Source organism: Oryctolagus cuniculus, chromosome 3 (genome assembly GCF_964237555.1).
Source record: "Oryctolagus cuniculus chromosome 3, mOryCun1.1, whole genome shotgun sequence".
Classification (NCBI taxonomy): domain Eukaryota; kingdom Metazoa; phylum Chordata; class Mammalia; order Lagomorpha; family Leporidae; genus Oryctolagus; species Oryctolagus cuniculus.
In genome coordinates, this window is record NC_091434.1 from 132,116,928 (window position 1) to 132,134,047 (window position 17,120).

The following is a 17,120-nucleotide window of genomic DNA, read 5'->3' on the forward strand; positions in this document are numbered from 1 at the left end:
ACTTTCAAATAAATAAATATTTTAAAAAATAGAATATGAACTACTTTAGTAAGGAAACTGAGGATCTGGCTGGGCTTCCCCAACATAAGGGCAATTTTAAACAGGAAGAATAATGCTCATTGCCACTCATTGTATTCCCTTGACCTCATTTTCAGAAAATTCCTCACATATTTGTTGACCACCCTTCTCAGGGAGTTTAGAGATGAATGAAGAGACAAAGATAGCAAATCAAAAATTTATGTGGTTAAGATAATCTACACCTGATAGCTAATTTTTGGTGTCAGCTTTGCTGGGTCAATTGTCATTTGATCAAATATCATTCTGCACATTCCTGGGATGGGATTAACATTGAAACTCATGAACTTTGAGTAAATTAGATATTTCTCCATATATGTGTGTGGGAGGCTTCAATTTAATTAATTGAAGACCTTAATAAAACAAAGACTGACCACCTCTGAGCAAAAAAGAATCCTGCCAGGAGCCTGCCTTTAATTCTTCTCTAAGTCTCCAGCCTTCCAGTCTGCACTGCAGGTTTTGGACTCACCAAGCCCCTATAATCAGATGAATAAATTCCTTAAAATGAAGTTCTTCAGACACCATGTGTGTATTGGATCTGTTGTTCTGAACTAATACACTATGTTTTGAAAGCCATTTTTTATGTTTTCTTGGAAATATCATCCACAACAAAATATCCTGGTCAATAGCTCCCATTTATTTTACACATTTATTCTAGATTATTCCAGGGAGAAATTTGAGTGTTATGAGCTTATTATTAAACTACTCTAAATAATTCTAGCTTTAGCTCAATCTCCTGAGACAAAGGAGACAATTGCAATAGGCAGCACTTATGCAACAACTAATTTTGAGTACTTAGCCAGTAGAAAGCACTGTTCGAAGCACTGAGAATAAAGTGGCGAATAGAAGAGACAAACATATTCCTATTTGTATGGAGTTTATATCCTAATGGCAGGAGATAAACAAGTTTATATTGGTCAAATGGTGGTAAGTGCTAAGAATAGAACTACTTAATGCTGTTTTAGGATGTAGATTGATGGGATAAAGTAGGTTTGTGCAACTTTGTTTGGGGTGTTTAAAGTAAAGACAGTTTAGAGGAGATCTAGATGAAGTTAATGAGAGAGCCATGTAGACTTACAGACAGGAAGGATTCTAGGCTCTGAGAGCAGTTAAGGCAGGGCCATTGGGCAGAATTGTGTTGAGTTGTTACTATGGATTCATTCCTAGAGGAAGAGCATGGTGGGGGCAAGAGGCTCAGAGTCACCACACAGACCCCAGGAGTCGGGTGAAAGCAGGCCTGAGGCAAGCAGCCTGCAGACTCATTTATTTCAGTTGCTACAGCAGCTTATATAGCCAAGGCAGCCAATCTGGTCAAGGGATGGTCTATGCCCTAACCAATCACAACCTGTTGCCAGGCAGTTTCCGAAGCCATCCAATCACAGCCTCTTGCCAGGCAGGCTCTACTGTCATGTGGTTTCCAAAACCATCCAATCACAGCCTGTCGCTAGGCAGTTTCTGTTGCCAGTGGCCATCTTGGCATGGCCTTCTCATTCCACCACATTTCCCCCTTTTTGTTTATTTTTGAGCAATGGGAGGCATGATTCTTGGCCATACCATTGTTGACCCCGTTTTCATGTGGTCTCCGTATGCAGCTGTGTCTGTCTTAGGTTCTCCCCCAGGGGATCTTACCCGTTATTGACAAACCAGCACTCAAAACAAGAGACCACAGGAGTGCCTTCTCAGATGGGGGTAGGAATGAGGAACAATGGTAATCAGGAATGGTGTGACTGCACACAGGCTGTGGGCCATTCGAGTGAATGACCAGAGCTAGTGGGGTATAAGACAGTAGCGGATGTGGTTATGGGCAGTTTCTCAGGGTAGGATGATAGGGCAGGTGTGTCCACTAACAAGGTGGACTCTCAGTCTTGTTCAGATCGTTCTGGTTGGCTGTCAGTTGCAGGCTTGATGTTTCTGGCTGGTACCCAAATAGGCTATCCCGCATTCTCTGGAAAGACACAAGCATATCCTCGGCCCTTGGTTAGAAGAAGCCTTTTTACAGGCATTGGAATCCAGGGCCTGAATTCTGTGTCCACTTTGAGGTTAACAACAAACATGCAGGTGGGATGGGGTCTAGCAGCTGCTCTGAGAGCCTGGGGTGCCCGGGGACTGCCACAAATGTGGGCATCCTCACTGGTGGGGATGGGATGACCTCGCATGGGTTATCGCCTCAAGGTCGTCTAAGTTCATCCCATGAGTATTTGGGGGGTGGCTGACCAGGCATTGCTGTCATGTCATTTTCACTGTCAGAGCTCTCTCTCCCTAACTGTTGTCAGTGAGACAGGGACCTGGAGTGTCAGGCTCTTATCACTTACAGATTCATTATGTTCAGGATTCTGAGAGGGGGGTATCTTTCCCATGTTTGAGCGCTTAAAAGTGGCGTGCCACACCAAGTCTAGCCAAAGGAAAGACATGTATACAGCACTGCTGCCATAACAAAGCAAATTCCTAGCACCTCAGCGGCTTATGGCATTATGCAGGGCGTTCCCTACCTTAGACGAACAGACAGTGTTGTATCAGATGGTATGTATGTCCTGTGCTTAATGGGGGACTTCCTTGATTCGTTAGGTCAAGGCCGTATGCCCACACGGTGTCTCCAGAGCGTCACCTCTCTTGAGTGAGGGAAGATGACTTGGTTCCGAATTCTGGGATGATCAGTCCCTTATGTGAATTTGCCGGGCGAACCGAAAGTATAAGGAGGAACTGAGAAGCGGTGTTACGCTTCTAGGTGGTGTGTGCCTAACCTGGGGTCACTTAAACCGAGGACAAGGACAAGGAAAGGGGTGTAGGAGGGGCTTCTGTGCTCACCCTCACAGAACCAAACAGCACACAAAATGCCAAGGGGCCTACTTGCCGAAATCAAGGGGGGACCTCGCCTAGTCTGACACACTGTCTCTCAGTCACGTTGGTGCACCAGATGTTGCTGTGGATTCATTCCTGAAAGGAAGAGCATGGTGGGGTCAAGAGGCACGGAGTCACCACACAGACCCCAGGAGTCGGGTGAAAGCAAGCCTGAGGCAAGCAGCTTGCAGACTCGTTTATTTCAGTTGCTACAGCATTATATAGCCAAGGCAGTCAATCTGGTCAAGGGATGGTCTATGCCCTAACCAATCACAGCCTGTTGCCAGGCAGTTTCTGTTGCCAGCGGCCATCTTGGCATGGCCTTCTCATTCCACCACACAGAGTGTTAAAGGAGTACAAGGAGGATGGGGTGTCTACAAAGGACTGAGTGAGGGAGAGACATACGAGATGAAGATGTAGGAGATGAAGCCAGAGAGGTTGTCAGCATTACGCTTTATAGGGCCTTACAGATTTTGTTCTAGATGAGATGGAAAGACAATGCAGAATTTTGAGCAGAATATTTACACAATTTAATTTTTAAAAAAGATTTCATTTATGTATTTTGAAAGGCTCAGTTACAGAAACAGAGGTCTCCCATGTGGGTGGCAGATGCCCAAGCACTCAGGCCATCTTCCGTAGCTTTTCCAGGAACATTAGCAAGGAGCTGAATTGGAAATAGAGCATCTGGGACTTGAAGCATTGCTCATATGAGATGTGGTAATCACAGGAGGTGGCTTACCTGCAGGGCCACAATTCAATCCCCTACATAGTTTAAGGGGCCTTAGGCTACTCTGGACATGAGAGAAAGAGTGAGAGGGTGAAATGCTGGGAATGCTGACAGTGGGACATGGAGTTTGATGTACTTGCATTTCAAAGGTAGAGTCAGGAGAACTGAAAACAAAGGATTGAGGATGACTCCAGTGTTTGCATATGAGCAACTTAAAGAAAGGAATTAGCTAAGAGGGAAAAGTATGTGAAAAGAGCTGCTGCAGGAGGGATGAGGGTTAAGAATCTGGTTTTGAGAGTGTCACATCTGAGATGTCACTTAGCCAGCTAAGTGGAAATTCAAGAAGATAGTTGGATGAGTATGGAATTTAATTTTTATTTTTTCAATGACTCTCTCACTGTCTCTCTTTTAAAATGTATTTATTTGAAAGTCAGAGATAACAGAGAAAGAGAATCTTCCATCTGCTGATTCTTTCTCCAAATAGCAGCAACTGCCAGGGCTGGGCTGATCTGAAGCCAGAAGCTTCATCCAGGTCTCCTATGTGAATGCAAGAGCCCAAATACTTAGGCCATCTTCTACTGCTTTCCCAGGCACATTAGCAGGGAGCTAGACCAAAAATGGAGCAGCGGGGACTGGAACTGGTGCCCATGTGGGATGCTGGCTCTTCAGATGGAGGCTTAACCTTCTATACCACAGCACTGGCCCTGAGTATGGGATTTAAGGGTAAGGTCTTAGCTAGTAATGTAATGTGTTTGGGAATTGTCAGTTATGAAGTCAGGAGACTGGATACAAACTCCAGAAGCAAATACAGAGACTGAAGAGGAGAATTTGTTGACACAGTTTAGGGATGCTCCAACATTTGGAGTCAGGAGAGGAGAAACAGCCAGCGAGGCAGAAGAAAATCCCAGGAAGGGTGGGGCCTTCAAGGGGAAGTGAAGAAAGTGATTTGAAGGACACTGGAAGTGATGTACAGACAGGAATTGAATTCTCCATTGGTCTTTACCAGTGTGGGAGTCTTGAGTATCTTGCTTATCAGCGTTTGAATATAGTAAATAAATGCTTAACTGAGTTCCCTTCAAGGATAACACAGATGAGAGGAAGCATACACAAAAATATGGGTAACTTGGAGCAGGCAGTTGGTGCCAGAGCTAAGATGCTGCTTGCGATACCTGCATCCCATATTGGAGGGCCTGGGTATGAATGCTGGCTCCACTCCTAATTCCATCTTCTTGTTCATAGACACTCTGGGATGTTTCCAGAGCAAAGGATGGTTTAAATAATTGGGTCCCTCCCACTCATGCGGGGGCTTCAGCCTGGCCCACCCCCAGCCGTTGTGGGTATTTGAGGAGTGAATCAGTGGGTGGGAGCTCTGTCTGCCTATCTAACACCTACCTCCTCTATCTCAAATAAACAAATAGTTTATGTGTTTATAGGAGAAATTCTTTTTGGAATTTTGAGGTTAGAGAAGGTAAAGAATGGAGTATGTTGGGGCTGGCACTGTGGTGGAGTGGATTAAAGCCCCAGCCTGCAGCACCAGCATCCCACATAGGCGTCAGTTCGAGTCCCGGCTGCTCCACTTCCAACCCAGCTCTCTGCTATGGCCTGGGAAAGTAGTAGAAGATGGCCCAAGTGCTTGGGCCCCTGCACCCTCATGGGAGACCTGGAAGAAGCTCCTAGCTACTGGTTTCAGATCAGCTTAGTTCTGGCTGTTGCGGTCATTTGGGGAGTGAACTAGCAGAATGGAAGAACTCTCTCTCTCTCTCTCTCTCTGACTCTCTCTATATATAACTCTGTCTTTCAATTAAATAAAAATTTTAAAAAAGGATGGAGTATGTCTAATAGAGGGACACAGTAATGGTCTATTTATTCTGTTGTTTAGGTTAAAGGACATGCATGTATACAGTAAAAATGATACATCAGAGGAGGAGTATCTGATAAGGCAGGATGAGAGGAGCGAAATTAAGTGTAGAAAGTTGGAATCAGACAAGAAAAGAGGTAGTTTTGGCTATAGCTGCATCTAGGATGTTGGGTTTGGTGGTGAGAATGTGACAAAACTCTTTTGATTTGTCAATTTATTTCAGTGAAATAGAAGTAATAAGTGTAGAGTGAGGATGAAGGGACAAGGTGATAAATGCAAAGAATTTTATTATTGACTGTGGGTCCATGTTTTCCTCAACCGAACTTAGGGAATTGGGAGCAGGAGCCTTTTCGCCTCATCTTCTTCAAGCAGAATATTTACAATTAAGGGCATCTTTTAGTTTGTTTTTGAAGGTGATTCACCAAGAACACCAGCCAGCTTTCTCATTACTTAGCCGGACCCCACCCCCTACCCGCACCCTGCCTATGAGGGTCTGTGTAGTTATATTGCTAATGGGAATGTAGCATAGGATTTAGCCTGACCTCTGTCTAGATGAAGATAATGACTTTAGAGTAAATCATATTCAACGTGTGGTACTGGCTTTTGTTTCTCCTTCCTCATTCTCAAGATTATCTAATCTCCACAGGGTTTTAGAACACCTGCTTTAGATATATTGTCAAGTAACTATCTTTAATAGATTTTCTTTATTTTCATTTTGTTTGAAAGACAGAAACAGATACAGACACAGACACACAGAGAAATTTTTCCATCCATTGTTTTACTTCCCAAATATCTCCAGCTGCTTGGGGCTGACCCAGATGAAGCCAGGAACTCAATTTGGGCAGAGATCCAGATACTTGAACCATCAAGGCTGGGACTTGAACCTAGGATGCAGGCATCTCGACCACTGCCCTGATCTTTTCAATCCATTCCTTCCCACAACCCATAAGGCAAATGAAATAAGCAGCTACTGGCTGCCCATCATAGGCAAGGGACTAATCTTTTGTAGGATCCACAATGTGAAACAAGCAATAACTCTCTGCCTTCCGTACTTGCCGAAGGTGAATTTATTAAACATTTTATAGGCACAAGTATAATTTGGGACATCCTTCCAAAAGTATTCTACTCGATGGTTGAGATGTTGTTAATGAGGGGGTAATATTTTCACATGGCAGAGAGTAGTTTCCGGTTCAATGCCAATATTTTTCTTTATTAGAAGATTTTCTTTCTCTTTTGAATTTCTATATTGTAATGAGGGCTTTTCCTTCCCCATACTGGTCTCACTGGAGCAAAAGTGGGAAAATAAGGAGGAGGAAGGGAACTAACACTCAGTATTCAGTATATTCAGTATCTGTCAGGCACTCTCTAGAGGTTATTTCAATTTTAAAAGAGTATTGTGAAACAGGTCTCTGAGTCTCTACTTTGCAAATTAGGAAACTAGCATAATAAAAGTAGCTCTAAGTCACTTGGCCTCATGGAGAGCTGTTAATTAATTACCATGCTTCAGAAAATTTTGGAAGTCAAAACATTGTTGAATTTGACTGCAACATGCCCTAGGCCTTCCTGCATAGAACACCTGCCCACTGTGTCTTGACCCAGCATCCTGGCTCGGAGATCATCTCCCTCTACCAGTCTGACTTAATCAAGGTCATTGAAAACTATTCCCCTTTTGCCAGGTATAAGCAGCTGCTCCAGATTGGTGTTATCATTAAATTTATTGAACTTGGTCTCACTTCCATCACCCTGTGGATAACTCTGGTCCACAACCAGCCCTTATGAATGGACACCACTTGATGAATGTCCTCAAGATGACAGCAAGTCACTGATAGCCATTCTTTGATTTCAACTCTTCAGCCACTTGACAGCACTGTGATCCAAGCAATGTATTACCAGCTTGTTGAAAAGAAATGTCATGTGAAATGGTATCAAAGCCTTCCTGAAGTCTGGATGTATTATGACTCTTGCTTCTCCTTTGTCAGTATTCTGGAGGAAGAAATTAAATTTACTTCACTGGTTTCTTCTTCAAGGCACATTGGCAAGTACCCAACAGCTCTTACTTTGTTAATTTGCTTATCTACAGAGCATTTGTATCTTCCAAAAATTGAGATTGTTCATTTTGACTGACAAGTATACTTAACACTATATTCTAAAAATATTCAAACATTTTTAGATGATCTTTGTTAGGTTCTATTCAGACTTTATAAGAGATAGGAATATGCCCTTAGGATCCAGGGAGTCATGGAAATACTCCCTTTGTCCATTCATAAGCACTGAATTTAAGGTTAAGTCACCTCCTGTGACACTGGCATTCTATATGAGCACTGGTTGGAGTCTCAACTACTCCACTTCCAATCCAGCTGCCTGCTAATGCACCTGGAAAAGCAACGAAAGGTGGCCCAAGAACTCCTAGATGGAGTTCCAGGCTCCTGGCTTTGTTGAAGCTATTTATGGAGCGAATCAGCAGAGGGAAAATCTTACTTTCCCCTCTCTCTCAGTAACTCTGACTTTCAAATAAACAAATCATAAAATCAATTCAAATAACTACTGACCACCTAGATAAGGGTTGTCTGTATATTCCAGTTCTGACACCAGTATCTCAGTAGTATGAAGTGTCATATTCCCAAGATCAGTAGCTTGGTGTGAGGAGGAGAACTGAGAGCGTGAGGGGGTGTATATGCACATGAGGGATGGTGCAGAGAAAGAGAAATGCACACATTTCCAAGGTAAGGTGAAGTCATTCCTACCACTATGTCTATTTCATTCCCTTAGGAAACTCATGGGGGATTTTAATCCCCGATTTTTCCGTATTTCCAATGAGTATAAGTAAACCCATAGAATAGAAAACGGAACTTAATGTACTTATATTTGGAAAGACAGTTTTGGTTGCACAAGTCTTTAATCATCCCTGTGACAATTCATTGCTTTTTATGTGACATCACCCTCTGAATCCTGGCCACCAACTGCTTTGCAAGTTTATTCAATGTCCTCCTTTCCTGGTGGAGATAGTCAGCCTTTGGTTTTGATGCTAAAGCTACTCTTACATCTCCAATTTCCATTAAGTTGCTGTTGCTTCTTCGAAGGAAATAAAGTAGGGATGATAAATGCATATTTTTCCTCCTCAATATAAGCAGACTTTTAAAAAGTCAGTCATAGTATTCTTTCTTTCTGAGATTGCTGAGACCTCAGCAACCTTCTTAACATAATATTCTAGACCAGGGATCAGCAAATGTTTATTATAAAAGGCCAGACAGTAAATATTTTACACTTTGCAAACCACATGGTCTGTGTTGCAACTGTTCAACTCTGTGGTCATAGGATTAAAATAGCCATAAACAACATGAAATGAAAGAGCATGGCTGTGTTCTAATACAAAACTTTTTTTCCAAAAACATATGGTTGTCCAGATATGGTCTGTGGGCTGAGGACTGCAGTTTGCCTGCTGTAGATTGCAGATTCCTATTCTGAATACTGGCCAGCACTCAGAGTAGAATCTGAGGATGGAACCTTCCCAGCATTCCTGGGCTAAAGGACTGAGACATTACAATATCTGGATGTCGACTCTTATTTAAAAAATGCATTTATTTTGAAAGGCAGAGTTATTCAGAGAAAGAGGGAGAGAGAGACAGAAAGAGACAGAGAGAGAGAGAGAGAGAGAGAGATCTTCCATCTGTTGGTTCTCTCCCCTAGATGGCCTCAATGGCCAGGGCTGGGCATGCTGAAGCCGGAAGCAAGGAGCTTCTTCTGTGTCTTCCACATGGGTAGCAAGGAGCCAAGCACTTGGGCCATTTTGTGCTGCTTTTCCCAGGCCATTATCAGGGAGCTGGATCAGCAGTAGAGCAGCCAGGATATTGGTGTCAAAGGCAGCAGCCTAAACAGCTACACCACAACACCAGCCCCTGGTATTGACTTAAAAAAAAAAAAGCTAATTAATTTATTTGAAAGGCAGAGTTACAGAGAGAAACAGAGACAGAGATATTCCATCCAATGGCTCACTCCCCAAATGGCTGCAAAGGCCAGAGCTGGGCCTTTCCAAAGACAGGAGATGGGAGGTTCATCTGGGTCTCCCACATGGGTCCAAGGGTCCAAGGACTTAGGCCATCTTCTGCTGCATTCCCAGGCCATTAGCAGAAAGTGGAGCAGCTGTGACTCAAACTGGTGCCTATATGGGTTGCCAGCATAATAAGTGACAGCTTCACCTGCTACTACTGGCCCCCCAGTATTGACTCTTAATTTGCCTGTTGTTGATTTTCACCTGAAGAACTGATTTAACTTATCTTAGTGCCCTCTCCTCTGAGTGTCTTAAAGTTGAGTCACTTTGGAACCAGAGAGCAATTTTCAGGCCCTACTCATTTTCCTTCTCTTTAATTTTGCCAGTGGTGAGGTAGCATGGGAATTTTATACATTCTTTTGTTTGAAGATTTGAAAAGAATGGCATGAAATACAGTACCTCAAAGTCGTTGCCTTAGAATAGGTACTATTAGATATGGCAGTTCAGTCATCAAAAGATTTTCCCTGTAGGACTGAAAGGAAGAAAAAAAGCTACAACCAAACAGACCTATATTATAATGGGATAGGATGAAATGGAATTGACTGCAGCTTAGCAACCATCAACTGTATCTTAGTTATTTATGAAATTTTAAATGCGTGGAAGTAGTTTAAGCTTATTCCTGATTCCTGTGGGCTGGCTCTGTAGCCAAATGGACAATTAAAGAGAAGGTAGATATGGCTTTGAAAAGCTAATGGGACACTTCAGGATAAAATAAAATAAAAGAGGAGACAGGCATAAAGAAAGAAAGAGAAAAATTTTTCTCAGAGATTATTGCTTGAGTGAAACATTTCTTATTGTCTTTCAGTAAGAATAATTAACAAATCACTTAGGACTGGTAATTTTTTTTTTTTTTTACAATTTATTATTTAACTTATTTCAAAGGCAGAGTAACCAAGAGAAAGGGAGAGACAGAGGGGGAGGGAAAAGAGATCTTCCATCTACTGGTTCAATGCCAAATGGCTGCAATAGCCAGGGTGGAGCCAGGCCGAAGCCGGGAACTAGGAGCTCCATCTGATCTCCCACGTGAGTGACAGGGACCCAAGTACCTGGGCCCTTTTCTTCTGCCTTCCAGGCCCATTAGCAGGAAATTGGGTTGGAAGCAGAACAACTGGGACTCACAGAGGCTCTTTGATATGGGATATTGTCCTCACAAGTGGTGGCTCAACCCACTGTGCCACAGTGACTACCCCTGGTAAATAGTATGATCGAATGCATCTTTATACTGCAAAAAGAAAACGCCTGTGATTTAAATGATAGACTGATAAGATGGGCCCTCTCACAGGCAGTTCTGTAGTGGAATTCATTCTCCTCTCCTACCAAAATTAGAGACTTTTTACTCTTGGGTTAGCATCACTGCCAGCAGAGACTGCAGATGTCCTCTTCGCAGATTATTATACAAAAGATATTGTATAAAGTGCTTTATTTGATCTTTTTAAGCCCAATTTTATATGAAAAAAACCTCATTCTCATATCCACTCATTGCCTTCAAACTCTCTTTAATGGAGCTTTATCAATTTGAAAAATAAAATCTCATTAATTTGTACATCATCACTTTAAAATTTGAGATAATTTGGACAGTGCTAGGCTAAAGATGATCTGTTCAATATTCATGGCAAAATAAAATTTTTCATGATGATGATTAATGCAAATAATCAAAGCAAGCTAGAAGTTCAACTTGGATTATTATTAAAGTCTCAGTTTTTTAGTAGACTTTCAAGGCTCTCTCCAAATGAAACATAACATACCTGTCAGCTTTGCACACCAACTCCACGCAGCCAAAGATCATCCTGTGTTTTCCTTTTTCTGTGTCCTATTTGTATTGACGTATGTATTGGGAATACACCTTACCTCATCTAGTTCAACCTGGCTAAATCTACTACCTCCTATGGCAGTAGCAGTGGGGTTGACATTTGGCCTAACAGTGAGAATACCTGTGTCCCATATCAGAGTAGCTGGTTCAACACCCGGCTCCAGTGCTGACTCCAGCTCCCTGCTAACACATATGGGGGGAGTAATAATGATGACCCAAGTAATTGAGTTCTTGCCACCCATGTAGGAGACCTGGATTGACTTCCCAGCTCCTGGCTCTGACCCTGGTCAATGCTGAAATTTGGGAAGTAACCAAGCAGATGGGAATTTCCCTTCTGTCTCTTTGTCTCAAATAATTCTTTAGAACATTGTATTCCTTCTTGAACAGCCAGGCTGAAGTATAAGAGGTCTTTTCCTATACTGCAACCAAGACATGCTGTCTACCAAGCTTCTGCAACGTGCCATCATCTTTAAACTGCAAAAAGAAAACTTCTGTGATTTAAATGATAGACTGGTAAGATGGGCCTCTCGCAGGCAGTTGTATAGTGATTTGTAGGTGTGATTGGGTCACTGGCAATGTCTCCACATATGGGCCCAAATACCTGATTGCTTCATTATGCTTTCATGTAGCCATATCTGAACACACACACACACACACACACAGACATAGATCTCAATTACTTTCTGTTTATTTATATTTTACCTTACTGTGGAGCCATGTGTTGAAGTTTTGTTTTTTTTTTTTTTTTTTTTTTCTTGGTTTGTATTTTTATTTTGAGGCTTAGCACCCCCTAGTGGAACATATTTTTCACTTTCAATCACACCAAAGCTGAGTGCCAAAGCTATTTTTGTTTGTATCTTTAAGCATTCTCAGGCGGAGATTGGTCTGACCATATGCTAGGACAAACAGGGCTGCCCTGTCACTGTAGGTGCTTGTCTACATGGATCTGTTTTTTTTTTTTTTTTAAACTTTTATTTAATGCATATAAATTTCCAAAGTACGACTCATGGGTTACAATGGCTTCCCCCCCATACCGTCCCTCCCACCCACAACCCTCCCCTTTCCCACTCCCTCTCCCCTTCCATTCACATCAAGATTCATTTTCGATTATCTTAATATACAGAAGATCAGCTTAGTATACATTAAGTATGGATTTCAACAGTTTGCTCCCACACAGAAACATAAAGTGAAAAATAATAGATGATTTTTTTAAATGATGATGAAATCAGAGCAGACCTATTGTCATGTTTAATCCCAGTGAGAGTCAAGTTGGGAATTGATAATTTCTTTTTTTTTTTTTTTTTTTTACAGAGGATCAGTTTAGTATGCATTAAGTAAGGATTTCAACAGTTTGCACCCCCATAGAAATACAAAGTGAAATATATTGTTTGAGTACTCGTTATAACATTAAATCTCAATGTACAGCACATTAAGGATAGAGATCCTACATGAGGAGTAAGTGCACAGTGACTCCTGTTGTTGACTTTACCAATTGACACTCCTGTCTATGGCATCAGTAATCTCCCTATGCTGCAGTCATGAGTTTCCAAGGCTATGGAAGCCCTCTGAGTTCTCCGACTCTTATCTTGTTTAGACAAGGTCATAGTCAAAGTGGAGGTTCTCTCCTCCCTTCAGAGAAAGGTACCTCCTTCTTTGATGACCTGTTCTTTCCACTGGCATCTCACTCACAGAGATCTTTTGCCAGAGTGTCTTGGCTTTCCATGCCTGAAATACTCTCATGAGCTTTTCAGCCAGCTCTGAATGCCTTTAGGGCTGATTCTGAGGCCAGAGTGCTATTTAGGACATCTGCCATTCTATGAGTCTGCTGAGTATCTCACTTCCCATGTTGGATCACTCTCCCCTTTATTTACTCCATCAGTTAGCGTTAGCAGGTACTAGACTTGTCTATGTGCTCCCTTTGACTCCCAGTCCCTTCACCATGACCAACTGTGATATCTGTAATTGATGCACAGTTATTCTTAAGTGTTGAAAATTAACTGAAATGTGATCCCTGTTGAACATGGTGGTGGGAATGGGAGAGGGAAGAGATGTATAATTTGGGACATGCTCAGGCTGACTTGCCCCAAGTGGTGGAGTTGGAAGCATACCAGGGGATTCCAATTCAATCCCATCGAGGTGGCATGTACCAATGCCATCTCACTGTTCCAGGTGATCAGTTTCAGTTCACAGTTGGTCATGGTGAAGTTTTTTTTAAATCATGTTTATAAGTAGGTTCTGTTAACTCTAAAATTTTCAAGGTAGTCAAGGGAATGTTATACTTTGTTTTGTTTGTTTTTGATAAAAAGAGTGTTTGGGGTCTGATAGAGTACAGAATATCTGAAAGAAGTTCTGGAAAGATCTGCTTCCTTTCCATGAATTCCTTCTTCCAAGAGTGATGCTACCAGACACCCATTTGCCCAAGGCAGACATATGGGAAGCATCATAAATTCCTCCTTGCCTCCCTTCCCCATCCCTCAGTTGCTAAGATATGTTGGTTCTGCCTCTGAGGTGTCCTCATCGCCAGGGGGTGCTCACAAAGGTGCAGCTCATCAGAGTCTGTAACCTAGATTATTCCAACTCCATCAAGTTCCCAGAAGAGTTTTTTAAAAATTTATTGATACATAATAATTTATGGGGTACAATGTGATGTTTTAGGATGTGTATTCATTATGTGATGATCAAATCAGAATAATTTGTATATCCATTAAACTGAACATTTATCATATTTTTTTAAAGATTTATTGTTTTGAAAGGTGGAGTTACAGAGAAATGGAGAGACATACAGATCTTCAATTCACTGGTTCGCTCCCCAAATGCCACAATGACTGGGGCTGCGCCGGGCTAACGCCAGGAGCCTAGAGCTTCATTTGGGTCTCCCACTGAGGTACAGGGGCCCAAAGACTTGGGCCATCTTCTGCTGCTTTCCTAGGTGCATTAGCAGGGAGCTGGAACAGAAGTGGAGCAGTTGGGATGCAAATCAGTGCCATATGGGACGCTGGGATGTTGCAAGCTGCAACTTAAGCTGCTATACCACAATGCTGATCCTTCATCATATCTTTGTTATGGAAATAACAAATTCAAGTCTTCTCTACTAGCTATTTGAAATCCACATGTATTAGTTTACCAATAGTCACTCCACGTGTAATAGAAGACCAGGACCTAGAGGAGTTTGTTAAAACGTGACTGATTATATTATATTCACTTTTAAAATGCCTGGCTGCTCCCGATTGCTCACACGATAAAATCTCAATTCCCTAGCACGACAAACACAACCTTTTATGATTTGCTCCCATATTCCTATCTAGCATAGGCCTCTATCCAGTCGCATCCTCCCTACTCACTTCCACAGCCCTCAACCTGTACTCTCCATTGCAGCAGCAAAATTACACATTGCTTCTCCCCACCCTGCTCCTCAGTGGCTCCGCACGTGTTGCCTGCTCCATTTTAAATGGAAACCTCTTCTCTAAGAACACCCAAGTCTTCCTCAAGAACATGGTTTTTCTGTTTGTTTTTTCTTTTATGAGTTATTGACTTTTTTAAGTATGAACTTGCATGGGCAGTAAGCTTACTGAAGATAGGAGATGTCTTTCCCTCCTTGTATTCTCAAAATTAGCACAATGCCTGACAAGACATGTTTATCAGATAAAAATGAACAAATATATACACCGAACTCGGTGTTTGAAATAATCACTGCAGATTACTATGTCTTTGTACTCAAATTTTACTTCCTGGATCTTTCCTAATGCTGCTTTTTAAAAAAATATTGTATTTATTTGAAAGGCAGAGTTACAGGAGAAAGAGAGATATCCCATCCACTGGTTCACTCCCCAGATGGTCATAACAGCAGCCAGAACTGAGCTGATCTGAAGCCAGGAGCCAGGAGTTTCTTCCGGGTCTCCCATGCAGGTGCAGGGCCCAAAGACTTGGGCCATCTTCTACTGCCTTCCCAGGCCACAGCAGAGAGCTGGATAGAAAGTGGAGCAGCCAGGAAATGAACTGGTGCCCATATGAGATGCTGGCACTGCAGGCAGCATCTTTACCAGCTACAACTAGGCCCCCCAATCCCGCTTTTTTACAGTTTTGCTAAGTTTTCTCTGTTTTGCTCTATTTTGCCTTATTCCATTTTATTCTCTCCTTTGTTAAATTCATAAATGATGGGCTATGATTCTGCCATTAACTCAAGTTAGAGAAAACACTAACTAGCTGCTTTAATATGAGCCATCCTCATGGAAAGCGAAGACATTGTGGCAAAAAATGACCTAAATGAAAGATTCTGTGAGTGAGATCCCAGCGGAAAGAACGGGCCATCAAAGAAGGAGGTACTTTTCTCTGAAGGCCACTTTGACTATGGCCTTGTCTAAATAAGAACAGAGTTTATGAACTCAAAAGGCTTCCATAGCCGTGGCAGCTCGTGACAAGAGCCTCGGATGATTACTGACGTCATAAATAAGAGTATCAATTGTTAAATCAACAACAAGAGTCACTGTACACTTACATCCCATGTAGGATCTCTGTCCTGAATGTGTTGTACTATGCGAATTAATGGTAAAACTATTACTCAAACAGCATTTTATACTTTGTGTATCTGTGTGGGTGCAAATTGTTGAAATCTCTATGTAGTATATATTAAGTTGATCTTCTGTATATAAAGATAATTAAAAATGAGTCTTGATGAAGAATGGGATGGGAGAGGGAGTAGGAAATTGGATGGTTGTGTGTTGGGAGCCACTGTGCTGGTTTCCCTGTATAGGCCTTTGTTTAGACTAACCTTCAACTGTGTTCCTGTAAGAAGAAATCACTAGAAAATTCCATTTGTACAGCTCACTGATATGGTTAGCGCTTGGCCATCTGGCTTCAGTGCTCTCTTTATTGTACCTCGATAAGCACGTCTGGTAGCTGTAAGACCTCGCTGTAACTCCCTTTGTCAAATTGATACTGATTCCTGTGAAATTATTCCTTTGAACTATGTTGTAAGATGACCCCTGCTTACCCTCGACTGTTACAATCCTTGCCTTGTACTATATAAGCTACCTCCTTTTCCAATAAAGTCAGACCTTGATCAGAGTACTGTCTTGGTCTCCCTTCTCGTGTCTGGTTTGTCTCTCCATTCAGGTCTGCCCTCCTTGTGTCCTAGTTGATTACCCCGCAGGCTGTTGTGGGTGGGAGGGAGGTTACTGGGGGAAAAGCTACTATAATCCAAAAGTTGTACTTTGGAAATTTATATTTATTATATAAAAGTTTTCTTGAAAACAAAACAAACAAACAAACAAAAAACTTCAGTCTAACAGAGAGGAAAGGCCGGAACAGCTATAACAGAACTTCTGGGGCAAAGAAACATCAACGGAATAGAGAGGAATGGGAAGGGAGCGGAACTCACTTTAGAAAGAAACACAGCCAGGGCCGGCGTTGTGGTGTAGCTGGCAAAGTCACCATTTGCGATGACAGCATCCCATATGGGCACCAGTTCGAGTCCCAGCTGCTCTACTTCCCATAAGATCCCTGCTGGCGTGCTTGGGAAAGTGACAGAAGATAGCCCAAATGCTTGATTCCCTGCATCCACGTGGAAGACCTGGGAGAAATTCCTGGCTTCTGGCTTTGGTCTGGCTCAGACCCGACCATTGTAGCTATTTGGGGAATGGACCAGCCAATGGATGATATCTATCTGTCTCTCTCTCCAGTCTCTTTCTGTGTAACTGTGCCTTTCAAATAAATGAAGTAAATCTTAAAATAATAATAATAATATGAGCCATCCTTGCTAAGAATT

At 42.2% G+C, this 17,120-nt stretch overlaps 1 pseudogene; it reads right to left on the bottom strand.

The window, feature by feature from the left end:
* Positions 1 to 8,413: 8,413 nt before the first annotated feature.
* The window catches only part of LOC127491538 (histone deacetylase complex subunit SAP18-like), a 61,801-nt pseudogene continuing 53,094 nt past the window's right edge, over positions 8,414 to 17,120 (bottom strand).